Source organism: Lolium perenne, chromosome 5, assembly GCF_019359855.2.
Source record: "Lolium perenne isolate Kyuss_39 chromosome 5, Kyuss_2.0, whole genome shotgun sequence".
Classification (NCBI taxonomy): domain Eukaryota; kingdom Viridiplantae; phylum Streptophyta; class Magnoliopsida; order Poales; family Poaceae; genus Lolium; species Lolium perenne.
The window spans coordinates 159719594-159735849 of record NC_067248.2 but is presented as its reverse complement, the minus strand read 5'-3'; positions in this window follow the sequence as shown (position 1 = coordinate 159735849).

Genomic DNA, 16256 nt, shown 5'->3' with positions numbered 1-16256 from the left:
TTCAAATCATCAAGAGTGTAGCCAATAGCGCCTCGGTGTTTCTTCAATATTTCCAATAGCCTTTCTTCTTCAAACTCTGTAAGCTTAGAACTAATAATAACAGGATATATTTTCTTATCATCAATATGAGCATATTTAAGATTATCAGGCAATGGTTTTAAATCAAAGACAGGATCTTCCTTTGGTGGCGGTGTTGTACCCAGATCTTCCACCGGTAAATCATGCTTAAGAATAGGTTGGCGAAGAAAAATTTCCTCAAGCTCATCTCTTTCTTTCCTAAAAACTTCACTCTCGCTATCCTCCAAATGTTGCTGCGAAGGATTATTAGGAACAAGAACAATAGATGCACACTGCTCCATTCTAAAATCATTACTAGGCAAATCAGCTTTATAAGGATTTTTGGTAAATTTAGAGAAGTTAAACTCATAAGATTCACCAGCAAATTTAGTCAAAATTTTCTCTTTATTGCAATCTATAATAGCTCCACAAGTATTTAGAAAAGGTCTACCAAAAATGATAGGACAATAATCACTAGCAGCAGAACCAAGTACCAAAAAGTCAGCAGGATATTTAATCTTACCACATAGAACTTCCACATCTCGAACAATACCAATTGGAGAAATAGTTTCTCTATTAGCTAGCTGAATAACCACATCAATATCTTCAAGTTCACAAGAATCAATTTCGTGCATAATCTCCGTGTAAAGCTCATAAGGAATAGCACTAACACTTGCACCAATATCACATAATCCATAATAGCAATGATCACCAATTCTAACAGATAGCATAGGAACACTAACTTGTTTGGGTTTATTAGGATGTGAAACAATATTAGAAGCATCTTCACAGAAAATAATATGACCTTCCTCCAAATTTTCAGTCACAAGATCTTTAACTATTGCAACAGCAGGTTCAACTTTTATTTGTTCTCCAGGTTCTATAGGTTTCTTTTCACTTTTATGAACCGCACTATTTATAACAGAGTACTCCTTCATTTTAGCAGGGAAAGGGGTTTTTTCAATATAAGCTTCAGGAATAACATGATCAGCAGTTTCAACTGCAACGCATTTATTAATAGATGAATCAATTTTATCTTTATACGGTTCATGATACTTATCAAAATTCTTCTTAGGCAATTCATAATGAGAGGCAAAAGCTTTATAAAGATTTGCAGCAACTTGAGAATCAAGACCATATGTAGCACTCATATTACGAAATTTATCAGTATCCATAAAAGCTTCAATGCATTTATAATCATAAATTATACCTGATTCTCTATCCTTGTCGTTCTCCCAACCTTCAGTATTTTCTTGGATCCGATCAAGAAGGTCCCTTTTAAACTCTTGTTTGTTGCGTGTAAATGATCCAGAACAAGAAGTATCTAGCAAGGTCTTGTCTTGAAAAGAAAGTCTTGCGTAGAAATTATCAATAATAACATTACCAGGAAGCTCATGAATGGGGCATTTGAGCATTAAAGACTTCAATCTCCCCCAAGCTTGGGCAATACTCTCTCCATCATGAGGCCAAAAATTATATATGCGATTCCGATCCTTGTGAATTTCACTTGGAGGATAGAACTTAGAATAAAACCGGGGCACAATATCATTCCATTCAAGAGAATCCCCATTATCCAGTAATTTATACCAATGCGCCGCCTTACCAGACAGCGATATAGAGAATAGTTTCTTCCTCACTTCATCCATGGCAATACCTGCACATTTGAATAACCCGCATAATTCATGCAAGAACAATAAATGATCTCCAGGGTGGACAGTTCCATCCCCTTCATAGCGGTTATCCATAACACGTTCAATAATTTTCATAGGTATTTTATATGGTATCACTTCCTCACCTGGCGCCTCATCCACTACCGTTGCAGTAGTAGTAGATTTCCCAAATGGAAATGGAAGAGAAGATCTCTCCATAATGACTTATAGCAGCAGGCAGAAATAAAATCAGCACAAACAGTAAAGGTTTTCCTTACCAATTCCACTTACCAATAGCGCTTCACTCCCCGGCAACGGCGCCAGAAAATAGTCTTGATGACCCACAAGTATACGGGGTGTATCGTAGTATTTTCGATAAGTAAGAATGTCGATCCCAACGAGGAGCAGAAGGTGTTGACAAGCAGTTTTGATGAAGGATTCCCTGTAAATGCTCACAGACAAGTATTCAGGGGGTTTTGATGTAACAGTTGAATAAAGTACGAGTAAGTAAAGTGCGAGAGTAACAATTGCAGCGAGTGGCCCAATCCTTTTTAGCACAAAGGACAAGCCGGGTTGTTTACTTATAATTACCAAACGTTCTCGAGGACACACGGGATTTTAGTCTAGTGCTTTCGCTACATACGGCTAAATAATCTTCATTGTTATGATAAGTGTTGTGTGGGTGAACCTATGCTAATGTACCGCCCTTCCTAGGACTAATACATACTTGTGATTATACCCCTTGCAAGCATCCGCAACTACAAGAAAGTAATTAAGAATAAATCTAACCACAGCCTTAAACTCTGAGATCCTGCTATCCCTCCTGCATCGATATACCAACGGGGGTTTAGGTTTCTGTCACTCCGGCAACCCCGCAATCGGCAAACGAGTACAAGATGCATTCCCCTAGGCCCATAAAGGTGAAGTGTCGTGTAGTCGACGTTCACACGACACCACTAGAAGAATAACACCACAACTTAAATATCATACCATTGAATATTACTCAACCATAGTTCACTACTAACAGTTAGACTTCACCCATGTCCTCAAGAACTAAACGAACTACTCACAAGACATCATATGGAACATGATCAGAGGTGATATGATGATGAATAACAATCTGAACATAAACTTGGTTCAATGGTTTCACTCAATAGCATCAACAACAAGTAGAAATCGATACCGGGAGAGTTTCCCCTATCAAACAATCAAGATCAAACCCAAATTGCTACGGCGGTGACGGTGTCCAGCGGTGGAGACGGCGGTGATGATGGTGGAGATGATGATGATGGTAATGGAGATGATGTCCAGCTTGATGACGGTGACGATGGCGTCGATTTCCCCCTCCGGGAGGGAATTTCCCCGGCGGATTCCTGCCCGCCGGAGAGCTCTTTTCTCTCTGGTGTTCTCCGCCCCGCAGAGGCGGCTGTGACTCTTCGCGAGGTACCCTCTGTGGCTTAGGTCTTCGGGACGAAGGGTTTCGCGAAGAAAAGGAGGCGAAAGGGGCTGTGGGGCCCCCACACCACAAGGTGGCGCGGCCAGGCCATGGGCCGCGCCGGCCTGTGGTCTGGCCCCACCTTGGGCCTTCTCAGCTCCTCCTTCTGGCTTCCTTCGTCATCTTGAAAAATAGGATTTTTGGTATAATTTCCTTCCACAGTTGATCTTCCGAAATATTGCGTTCTGACGGTGCTTTTTCCAGCAGAATCCTGGCTCCGGTACTTGATCCTCCAATAATGATGAAACATGCAAAATAGATGAAATAACATAAGTATTGAACCCAAATATGAAATATATCAATGAATAATAGCAAATTATGATATAAAATAGTGATGCAAATTGGACGTATCAAATATCATAAAACTAAATCCATTTACATTACAAATTATAGTCCACACTATTTGAATAAAACTAACTATGAGTATTTTGAAACTCATATGATCATGCCTTGGTGAAATCAAACCCAACTATCCAAATTTGAGGAATAACTTTCAACCTTGAACTTTTGATCAATATTATAATATAAATCCAATCCAATATGATATAGTGACTCATCCACAATAATAAAACCATCCACAAGATATTTAGTAACAAATGCCACTTGGCTATCCAAAAATAAATCATACGAGAGGATAATCTCTATGCCACATGGGATGAAAATATCTATATGACTTGCTTTCCAAGCTATGCCACCTCATGCTCAAAGGATTGCTATGGATAAGGGCATGACAACCAAGCACCTTAGTCATCTAAACCAAAACAAGAGTCACCATCTATGTGTCATGATACTAGAGCTTGCCCAAGCCTATAAATAGAGCCACACCCTTCATCCATTTGATCATCAAGTACCATGATACATGGGAACAAACACATAGAGCCACTCCATGTGATTTAGTTAGGATCAAGATGAAGAAGCTAGGAGGTGGAGGCATACCACAAGATGCAGGTTTATCAGATTTCATGAAGAACAAGCTACAGAAGATACCAAGGTAGAATTCCTAGGAAAACCATATATTTATAGGATCATATCATCATATCCTAAGTAGGACCTTAGGATATTACAAGACATTTAGAAGTGAGAGAGAATTCTAACCATAGCCATGTCTATCCTAGAGAATACTTGGGTAGTATTACATCTTACTTGTTTAAACCAACCTTAAATCTTGTAGATGAGAGCCATGTTCTATTAGTAAAACATAACCAAAGCTTATGCTCATATTCTAATCCTAGTTGTGTATCACATTGGTGATCACTACTTAAACCCTAAACTACATTTGAATTCCAACCCATGGATTAATTTGGATTATAACTAGAACCCTACCATACCTCATGCCTATTTATACTTCAATTTAGTGAAGCTTATGCAAAACCCTAAACCTTTCAAGTAGAATTCACACCACATAGAATATTATGTCCTAACTTGTGTATCATGGATCACAAGTATAAACCAATCCATATACACTTATAGACTAAATGCCATTTGGTGAGTAGAGTGAAACAAACATTCAATTCTATTTGGCTTTCCAAGTACTTGCTTTGGGAACCAAATGAAATAGTATTTTTATAAAACAGAATCACCACAAGAGCAATTGAATAACTATGAGGATTATAGGATTCATCCTAAATAATTTAAGTCAAAGCTTGATTGATGATTATAGAGGTTATATCACCACTCTTCTTAAACTCTAAGAACCATCATTCACATAAAATCATGAACCAATCCCATTTCCTTTACCATTTGTTAAACCCTAGCCATAATTAAATAATATGTGAGTAATCACTATGGTTAAGCACTAGAAAAATAGAATATGTTCATCATGCACATGTTCTAAATTTCAAATCAATTAAAACATGTTTAATTCCTTAATTAACAAAGCAATTGAGATAAACCCTAAAATCATATCTATTAGAAAATTTGAATTGTGTCTCATAAGAACCCCAAATCAATTATAAAGTGGTTGTTTATAAACAAAACAATACAGTAGGTAGCATTATCAAATTGTTTTGATATTCAAATATTTTATAACCTGTAAAACAAAACAGAATTCAAATTTGAATTCAAACAACAAAATAGAAAACAGAAAAGAAAACAGAAATTTGAAAAAGAAAAAGAGAGGGAAACCTACCTGGCTTACCTGGACCGCAGCAGCCCAAAGCCAACCCAGCAGCAGCCCATGTCAAAGCCCAGGAGCAGTCCAGCCCACGTCCAAATACCGTTTCGCTTGCTTTAAGAATCGTGCGTGGAGAAATAACGTCACCGTCGTCGTCTCCGAGCTCGACAGCGCGGCGGAGCCAGTAGGCCACGACCTCGTCGTCGATAAGCATGCCCCGGACGTCGCCAGACACTCAGAACCACGCCCAACCTCTCTCGCGTCCGAGCTTATCCGCGGACGAGGAGATCCTTGCCAGCTAGAAGTTTCCAGAGACCGCCACCTCTCCAACCATGGCCGTCGCCGTGTCGAGGCCACAGGGCTTCCCTTGGCCTATAAATAGGTGGAGGGCATCGCCGTGCACACCTTGTTCGCCTCCGCCACTCCATTTCTTCTCAGACAGCCTCTATGTCACACATTCATCCTCATCTGTTCACCGGAGTCGAAGACGAAGCCGATGAAGGAGGCCACCCCAGCCTCCGGCGCGTGGTCCAGGAGGAGCGCCTGGACTCAAGGAGCATCTTGGAGGAGCCCAGCATCCAGGGGAGCCGTGTGGAGGATCAATTTCCTTGTTCCCTTCTGCAGCACATCGTCGGGAGATCTCCAATCGCCGCCGTCTCCGTCAACCATCGCCGGAGCCGACCACACCTTGAGCTTCAGGGTGAGCATACGCGTCTATAGCACATACTCTCGCTTCCTGGCATCGCCTGTAGCCCTAGTTCGCATGTTGGCCGGAGTAGCACCGCCGCAGCACCCATCGCCGGCGATGCTCCGGTGATCCCCTCGCTAAACAATCATCACCATTCGATTCGCCTCGTTGTACTCGTTCAGTAGAGCCTAGTCGCGCATCTCGGGAGGCCGTAAATCGGCGGCGCCACTAGCTACTGACCGCCGGCGTTTAACCGCCGGTGAGGTCAAGGGTCCTGGTCAACTTTGACCGGTCCTCGCTTGCGTGGCAGCCGACGTGGAGACAAGCCCCACCAGTCAGTGTCTAGGGCTAGATCTGTCCCGGTACATTTAGTGTTTGTTGTTTAATTAAAAAACCAGTAAATTGCTGAAACTTTGTAAAACCATATAAAATCCATTTCAACTCAGAAAAATATGAATAATATATCAAAATGCTCACAAAAATAAACTCTATTCAAATAAAATATAAAACAAAAATGTGTGTCAAAATAAAAATCCATTTATTTTTAACTTCTTTAATTATGCCTTTTCATTTATTTAAAATGCAAATTGAATTCAATAAATAATTAAATTCCAAAAATTAAATTTTAACTATTCAGTAACTAAATAAAATGATAAGATTAATTTTCTTTATCATAGTTGCATTAACTTAATTATTAGTGGTAATTCATAAACCCTAATTTGAAAATTCTAAGTTACTATTTTCTTAAATAATAATAAATCAAGAAAATATTAAAACCAATCTTAATTTAGTAACTTAAATATTGTGAACTTAAATAATTTTAATTTGCAAGTTATTATTTTTAAAACCTAGTAATAATTGTTAAACCCTTATCTCTGAATTAAACCTAATTAGGAGTTACCCTAATTATTAATTCTTGTGGAAGTTAATAAAATGCCAAACCATTAATAATTATGCTTCAAAGTAATTAGTTACCACACCTATATTTCCAATCATCATTTTAGGAGATGTACCATAATTTAGAAACCCTAGTTTTAATTTAAGTAAGACATTGATCTCATTATTTCATGTATTCATCCATAGTAGTTGCAAACCTAAAACCCTAGGGATTTAATCCATGTGATCATTACACTTTAGTAGTAACTCTAAAACCCTAGTTGCTTATCACATGTGATCATGTGAATATCACCTTACCTAGAGAACCTTATTATATGACCAACAAATACAAGTCATGATCCACCAACATAGAACCAATTCACATGAGATTATCATTTCATGTTCCTATTCTTAATTAAAACCTATATGATTCACTAGTATCACCTAAGTATAAACCCTAACTAGTTAATTGAATTAGTACCACTAACCAGTAACCACTATCCTATATACCATACCATTAAGGTCAACCTCAATCATCAAACCCTAGTAGCTAATTTATAGAACCATCTGGATAACCATCCTTTGATATGATATCATAATCAACCATAGTAATAAACCTGCCCATACTTGTTGTATATAGAACCAATTCAACTTAAGCACCCAACTAGTTCCTATTAGTGGAACTAAATGAATTCAATAGTAAACCCTAGAAAGCCATAGCTCCTATGTATAGTAGTTCATATTCTTATTTAACCTGTTCTTCAAAAGTTATTCTTTTGAAGTACAAATGTCAATCAAACCTTAGAAGCCTAATCCTTCTTTGAAATACTAAATATTTCTTAAACAACATGTTCTTCAAAAGTTATTCTTTTGAAGTATAGTATAAGTAATCATCAACCATGATCTATAGAACTTAAAATTGACAATTGTTCTTTACATATTATTCCATCACTATTCTTTATGTGTATGATTGTTATGATGTCTTATATCACTTGGTTATACTACTAATATAACCAAACGCTAATAAGAACCTTGTTTGAGAACCATTGTAAAAGTGCAACCAACCCTAAAGAAATCTTTACAACTCATACATCCTAAGTCATCGAGGTTAGGTTACGCTCGGGACGATTGCATCTCATACTATGCATTATAGCATCTTTGCCAGTTCTTTAAACATTGTCCTTACCGGACGATGATGATATTTCAGAATTTGGAGTTATCACGTATCGAAGCTTTTGCGTGCATAATCTTGCAGTCAAGAAAGGCAAGTTCATCGCTTGCTCATGTCATTTGATTATTTGTATCAAATTATATGCAAAGTACTATACTTATCACTCATGCATTGAAAAGCAAAGTATTATTTTACAATTATGAATATGACTATGTGGTGGGCAATGGAACCATGGTATGTGTTGATATGGTGGAGGTTCCATTGCAATGGGTTATATCACCCTAGGATTAATTACCAATGCCGTCCAGTGATTCTAGCGCCGTACATATCGCGTTATCCATAAGATCTATAATGGCTCTGGGGAAGTCAGCTGTATCTTTTCCCTTCTGCACGCCAACGGATCGGAGAGCTGGTGGGGTGTTGGAGGCACTGCCGCAATAGGTTGGGAAATCCTTTTAAATCCCCATCCATTAGTGATGATAAGCTCTACGATCTATGATGGATTGTCCGGAGTACACCATGAGTAAAGCCGTATTATCGGGGGAAGTCTACTGGAGGTGTACGGTTGGACAAAAGGGTGTGTTTGCAGGGTCGCGGAGAAGGCAGTGATTGGCTTGGATCTTATACTGGGCCTCACACCAAAGGAAGTGTGGACGAGCCGAGGACATACTCTCGGCCGGCAACATGGTTAAGATCTCTTGTGGGGTAAAGTAACGCACCTCTGTAGAGGGTATCAAGAATTGTGGATCGTCACTCCTGTTCGGGAAGGGAACTGCGAACGCGGCAGGAAAGGAACTCCACGAAGTTCTAGTCAACCTGTGAAGACTGACGGGCATAGTTTTCAGAATAAAATAAACCTTTTGAAGAAATGATTACAAAAACTTGCATTGGCCTATGACTTTCTGGTCTATGGCTGTAGTTAGTGCATGATACACCTATTTCCTAATATGAACTTGCTGAGTACGCTCGTACTCATTCTATCTCGTTTGAACCCCCTTCTTAGATCAAGGCACCGAAGGAGAAACTATCGTGGGACTCAAAGACAAAGAGGTCAACTGCAACAAGATGAAGAATCCAATCAAAGAAGTCAATGGAGTCAACTTCTACATCGGCTATTATGGAAACCTAGACTAGTAATAGAAGGGATCCTTTCTCTAATCCTAGCACCTAAATAGCTAGATTTCTATAGCAAGCCAATTAGCTCTTAAGCTTGAGTTTGCAACAGGTTAGACTACGAGTCGTTCTTCTGGAGCTTTATTTGAAGTTTTACCTCACTGTAAAGTAGGAGGTTGTGTTGATCTTATGTAAACAGCTCTTGTGTACTTCTATAGACATACCTTGGACTCGCATATGTTTCTGTTGTACCACTCTGAGAGATGTAATATGAGTGGAACGGTGTTTCACTTGTGTTATGTCAACGACTTGTGTACTACACCATGCAGTGGTACGCTGGGTCACCGCATCTCAAATCATTCAACTCATGGTAAATCGCCCTTACTTCAGACAAGACAAACATGCATAGCAACTCACATGATATTCAACAAAGAGTAGTTGATGGCGTCCCCAGGAACATGGTTATCGCTCAACAAGCAACTTAATAAGAGATAAAATGCATAAGTACACATTCAATACCACAATAGTTTTTAGGCTATTTGTCCCATGAGCTATATATTGCAAAGATAGAGAATGGAAATTTTAAAGGTAGCACGCAATTTACTTTGGAATGGCGGAGAAATACCATGTAGTAGGTAGGTATGGTGGACACAAGTGGCATAGTGTTTGGCTCAAGGATTTTGGATGCATGAGAAGTATTCCCTCTCGATACAAGGCTTAGGCTAGCAAGGCTATTTGAAACAAACACAAGTATGAAGTGGTACAGAAAAACTCACATAAAAGACATATTGTAAGCATTATAAGACTTTACACCGTCTTCCTTGTTGTTCGACCCTTACTAGAAAATATCTAGACTTTAGAGAGACCAATCATGCAAACCAAATTTTAGCAAGCTTCATGTATTTCTTCAATAATAGGTGCAAAGTATATGATGCAAGAGCTTAAACATGAGCACAACAATTGCCAAGTATCACATTATTCAAGACATTCTACCAATTACTACATGTAGCATTTCCCGTTTCCAACCATATAACAATTTAACGAAGTAGATTCAACCTTCGCCATGAACATTATGAGTAAAGCCTAAGGACATATTTGTCCATATGCAACAGCGGAGCGTGTCTCTCTCCCACACAATGAATGCTAGGATCTATTTTATTGAAACAAAACAAAACAAAAACAAACAGACGCTCCAAGCAAAGTACATAAGATGTGATGGAATAAAAATATAGTTTCACTAGAGGAACCTGATAATGTTGTTGATGAAGAAGGGGATGCCTTGGGCATCCACAAGCTTAGACGCTTGAGTCTTCTTGAAATATGCAGGGGTGAACCACCGGGGCATCCCCAAGCTTAGAGCTTTCACTCTCCTTGATCATATTGTATCATCCTCCTCTCTTGATCCTTGAAAACTTTCTCCACACCAAACTTAAAACAACTCATTAGAGGGTTAGTGCACAATCAAAATTCACATGTTCAGAGGTGACATAATCATTCTTAACACTTCTGGACATTGCACAAAGCTACTAAAAGTTAATGGAACAAAGAAATCCATCAAGCATAGCAAAACAGGCAATACGAAATAAAAGGCAGAATCTGTCAAAACAGAACAGTCCGTAAAGACGAATTTCTAAGAGGCACCAGACTTGCTCAAATGAAAATGCTCAAATTGAATTAAAGTTGCGTACATATATGAGGATCACTCACGTAAATTGGCAGAATTTTCTGAGTTACCTACAGAGAATTAGGCCCAGATTCGTGGCAGCAAGAAATCTGTTTCTGCGCAGTAATCCAAATCTAGTATGAACCTTACTATCAAAGACTTTACTTGGCACAATAATGCAACAAAATTAAGATAAGGAGAGGTTGCTACAGTAGTAACAACTTCCAAGACTCAAATATAAAACAAAGGTACAGTAGTAAAATCATGGGTTGTCTCCCATAAGCGCTTTTCTTTAACGCCTTTCAGCTAGGCGCAGAAAGTGTGTATCAAGTGTTATCAAGAGATGATGCATCTACAGCGGGGTTTGGAGTTTTCTCAACCATGCATTGTATTTTATTTATGTAAGTTTCAGAGGCTCCCTTTTCATTAGTCTTAGGCTTGCTACTCTCATCAAACAAATTTTCAGGGACAAGCCAAGCATAATTATCATCTAGAGCTTCATGTATTCCTAGGAGCTTGCAAGGTATTGGTGCTTTAATCTCCTCACCATCATTAACATTATTAGTATACCTTATTCTATCCATGTCCATATTTTCAAGTGTTCTTTTAAAATCGGTGAACATACCAAGCCTCTTATGCTTAATGAAAACTTTTCTAACTTCTTTAGCTATATCTTTAAATTCTCTATCAAGGACTTTTAAGACAAAATCCCTCTTTTCTCCCCTCTCCATATCAGAAAGTGTAAGAAACATGTGTTGTATCATGGGATTGAGACTAATAAATCTAGTTTCCAACATGTGTACTAAACAGGCAGAGGCACTTTCATAGGTAGGGGCAGCTTTTAATAGTGGTATATCTTCAAAATCTTCATCCATGCTAACATGGGTGAAAAATTCTTCTATATTATCTCTTCCAATGATAGACCCTTCTCCCACATGTATATCTTTTAAAGTAAAATTAGGAGGAAACATGATGAAATAAGTAAAAGTAAATACAATAAATGCAAGTAACTAATTTTTTGTGTGTTTTTAATATGGAGAACAAGACAGTAAATAAAGTAAAACTAGCAACTAATTTTTGTGTGTTTTGTTTTAGTGCAGCAAACAAAGTACTAAATAAAAGTAAAGCAAGACAAAAACAAAGTAAAGAGATTGGAGGTGGAGACTCCCCTTGCAGCGTGTCTTGATCTCCCCGGCAACGGCGCCAGAAAGCGGTCTTGATACGCGTACAACACGCGTCCGTTGGGAACCCCAAGAGGAAGGTGTGATGCGTACATCAGCAAGTTTTCCCTCAGTAAGAAACCAAGGTTTATCGAACCAGTAGGAGCCAAGAAGCACGTTGAAGGTTGATGGCGGCGGAGTGTAGTGCGGCGCAACACCAGGGATTCCGGCGCCAACGTGGAACCTGCACAACACAACCAAGATACTTTGTCCCAACGTAACAGTGAGGTTGTTAATCTCACCGGCTTGCTGTAACAAAGGATTAGATGTATAGTGTGGATGATGATTGTTGTAGAAAACAGTAGAACGAGTATTGCAGTTGATTGTATTCGATGTAAAGAATGGACCGGGGTCCACAGTTCACTAGTGGTGTCTCTCCGATAAGAATAAGCATGTTGGGTGAACAAATTACAATTGGGAAATTGACAAATAAAGAGGGCATGACCATGCACATACATGTTATGATGAGTATTGTGAGATTTAATTGGGCATTACGACAAAGTACATAGACCGCTATCCAGCATGCATCTATGCCTAAAAAGTCCACCTTCAGGTTATCATCCGAACCCCCTCCAGTATTAAGTTGCAAACAACAGACAATTGCATTAAGTATGGTGCGTAATGTAATCAACGAATATATCCTTAGACATAGCATTGATGTTTTATCCCTAGTGGCAACAGCACATCCACAACCTTAGAGGTTTTTGTCACTCCCCCAGATTTAATGGAGACATGAACCCACTATCGAGCATAAATACTCCCTCTTGGAGTTACAAGCAAAAACTTGGCCAGAGCCTCTACTAGCAACGGAGAGCATGCAAGATCATAAACAACACATAGATGATATTGATAATCAACATAACATAGCATTCACTTATTCATCAGATCCGAACAAACACAACATGTAGCATTACAGATAGATGATCTTGATCATGTTAGGCAGCTCACAAGATCCAACAATGATAGCACAATTAGGAGAAGACAACCATCTAGGTACTGCTATGGACCCATAGTCCAGGGGTGAACTACTCACTCATCACTCCGGAGACGACCATGGCGGTGAAGAGTCCTCCGGGAGATGATTATCCTCTCCGGCAGGGTGCCGGAGGCGATCTCCTGAATCCCCCGAGATGGGATTGGCGGCGGCGGCGTCTCTGGAAGGTTTTCCGTATCGTGGCTCTCGGTACTGGAGTTATTCTCGACGAAGGCTTAAGTAGGCGGAAGGGTAGGTCAGGGGGCGCCACGAGGGGCCCACACCACAGGCCGGCGCGGCCAGGGCTTGGGCCGCGCCGCCCTGGTGTGGCGTCGCCTCATCGCCCCACTTCGTTTCCTCTCCGGACTTCTGGAAGCTTCGTGGAAAAATAAGATCCTGGGCGTTGATTTCTTCCAATTCCGAGAATATTTCCTTACTAGGATTTCTGAAACCAAAAACAGCAGAAAACAGCAACTGGCTCTTCGGCATCTTGTTAATAGGTTAGTGCCGGAAAATGCATAAATATGACATAAAGTATGTATAAAACATGTAGATATCATCAATAAAGTAGCATGGAACATAAGAAATTATCGTTACGTTGGAGACGTATCAGCGGCTCTGGAAGGTTTCTCGTATCGTGGCTTATTCGTATCGAAGATTTAGGTCAGGAAGGCTTAAATAGGCGAAGAGTCGGAGTCGGAAGGGCCACGGTGGAGCCACACACCAGGGGGCGCGCCCCCCCCTTGGCCGCGTCGCCACCATGTGTGGGGCCTCCAGGGCTCCCCTCTGATCCCTCTCTGGTGCTCTGGAAGTTTCTTTGAAATATAAGATCGTGGGCGTTGATTTCGTCCATTCCGAGAATATTTCCTTACTAGGATTTCTGAAACAAAAAACAACAGAAAACAGGAACTGGCACTTCGGCATCTCGTCAATAGGTTAGTTCCGGAAAATGCATAATAATGACATAAAGTGTGTATAAAACATGTAGGTATTGTCATAAAACAAGCATGGAACATAAGAAATTATAGATACGTTGGAGACGTATCAATGCTCATGTTGTTGATATTTCTACAAATAAACCTTTGGAAGAGTTAATAATTTTCTTATTATGGTTAATAATAACTTTGTCCCCGTTGAATTTGTTGTTTTGTATATTGAATGCAATGCTTCTTGGGAAGATAATTTCTTAGAACTGTTGGTGCTGCTATTGATATGATAGATGAAATTATTAAATATCAATTCGCACTCAAGAAAGATATGTAGCACTTCCTACGGAAAAGAAAGAAGGCACCTTTTGATTTTATTATTAGAACAAGTTATAATCTCGATGCTTCTTCACTTGATAATACTTGATGCTAGCTCTTTTTCTGCGCCTAGCTGAAAGACGTTTAAGAAAAGCACTCTTGGGAGATAATCCATGTTTATTTCTGTAATTTTTCTTTTATTGAGTTTTGGAAGTTATTACCTCTGTAATAACCTCTCCTTATCATTTTTGTTTCATTTTTGTACCAAGAATAGCCTCTAATAGGAAGAAAGTAAGATTTGAGGAAGTTGATGTCCTACTGTCACCATACAAGTTTGTATTTCCAGCCAGAGCGAAATTTTGAGCTGCAAATTTTTGTGCATATGCCCCCGGTTATTATCTAACTTTCGTTAGTGTAACACTTTTCAATTTGAGTAACAGAAGATTTTTTAAAAAATCGATATTTACCCACTGTTCTATATTGACAGATTTCTGCCACTATTTGCATTTGCCTCTTAATCTATTTATTTTTTAGTTTTTTTTTGAGCAAAGAGTTTTTTGAAGAAGTTGCTACAGTAGATAATGCTTTAATATATGTTTGATATGTTAGAACTGAACCCAAGTGGATTTGTTATTCTGATTGCACTAATGCTGCTAATAAGAATTGTGTGAAATTTTGTATGAAGGAAGTTTTCAAGTGTAGGGAGAGAAGAATGATGTAATGAGATAAAGAATTGAAAAATCTCAAGCTTGTGGATGCCCATTTCACCCGAAGAAATATCCAAGAGGTACAAGCGTCAAAACTTGGGGATGCCCAAGGCATCCCTTCTTCATCAACAAAGCATCAGGTCATCTTTGTATGCGCTATATTTTTATTGATTTATGCACTATGTGTTGTTCTTGAAGCGTCTTTATTTTTATTTTTATTTTTCTTTAGTTTTATCCGCTGTAGCATATGGTTGGATCCCGGCATATTTGTTTTGGAGAATGACACACTACGTTTTAATTGCATAGAACGCTCTAGTTTTCGCTCTTATTGTTCTGTGAGTGTTCTAGTTTGGTAGTACTTTGTTTAGCTCTTGGTTTTCTATTTTTATTTTGTTCAGAGCTTATTGATACGTTGCAAACATATCTATAATTTTTGATGATCTATACTTGTTTTACACCGGTTGCTATATGCACTTTTATGCATTTTCCGGAACTGTGTAGACTTTGAAGAGTCGATCAGCGGAACCCAATGTTTTTGGTTCTAACTGAAACTACATGCATCATTTTTTCAACAGGGTACCACTGCCATGCTTTGCTTTTAAGTGAACTTTCAGTTAGCATGCACAAACATTGATTGTTGTTAATTTATGAGGATACTATTTGACAAATGAGAGAAGAAAGATTATGTGTGTGTCTATTGCCCAACATGAAGGGCATAGATTATGTGGTAAAACTTTAAGATATATGTTGTCTTCTTAGATTTTACAGGAATCATCTCAAGTCTTATTGGGGTAGCAAAATGATTGAAAATGCTTGCAACGCAGGTTAGGATGTGTCAACGAAATGTAGGCGGCGAGACAAAGCTCGCCTATTCGTCTAGTGAGTAACTCAACCTTTCCAATTTGACCTATGATTATGAAACAATCAACAAAAATCGCCGTTGCTTCATTTCACATTTGTTCGTTTCTTGAACAGCACTCAATTACTCCTATAGAATCTAATTCAGCCTCCATGCTAGTGCACCCCATTAAGTTTTCCAACTCCAAACCATCTCTCATAGCATATGATTCAGCCATTGTACTTGATAAAACACGGGGCAAATATCTTGAAGAAGCAGCAAAGAATACACCATGATCATCTCTTAGTATGGCCCCTGTCGCCCCCGTTTGGTCTTGAATATTGAAAGCAACATCCACATTCGGTTTGAATTTATGCCCACTAGGTTTTGCCTAGACCTTCTTAACTCCTGCATTCGAATTGTTTGCTACCTTTGAGTTTGCCGCAATT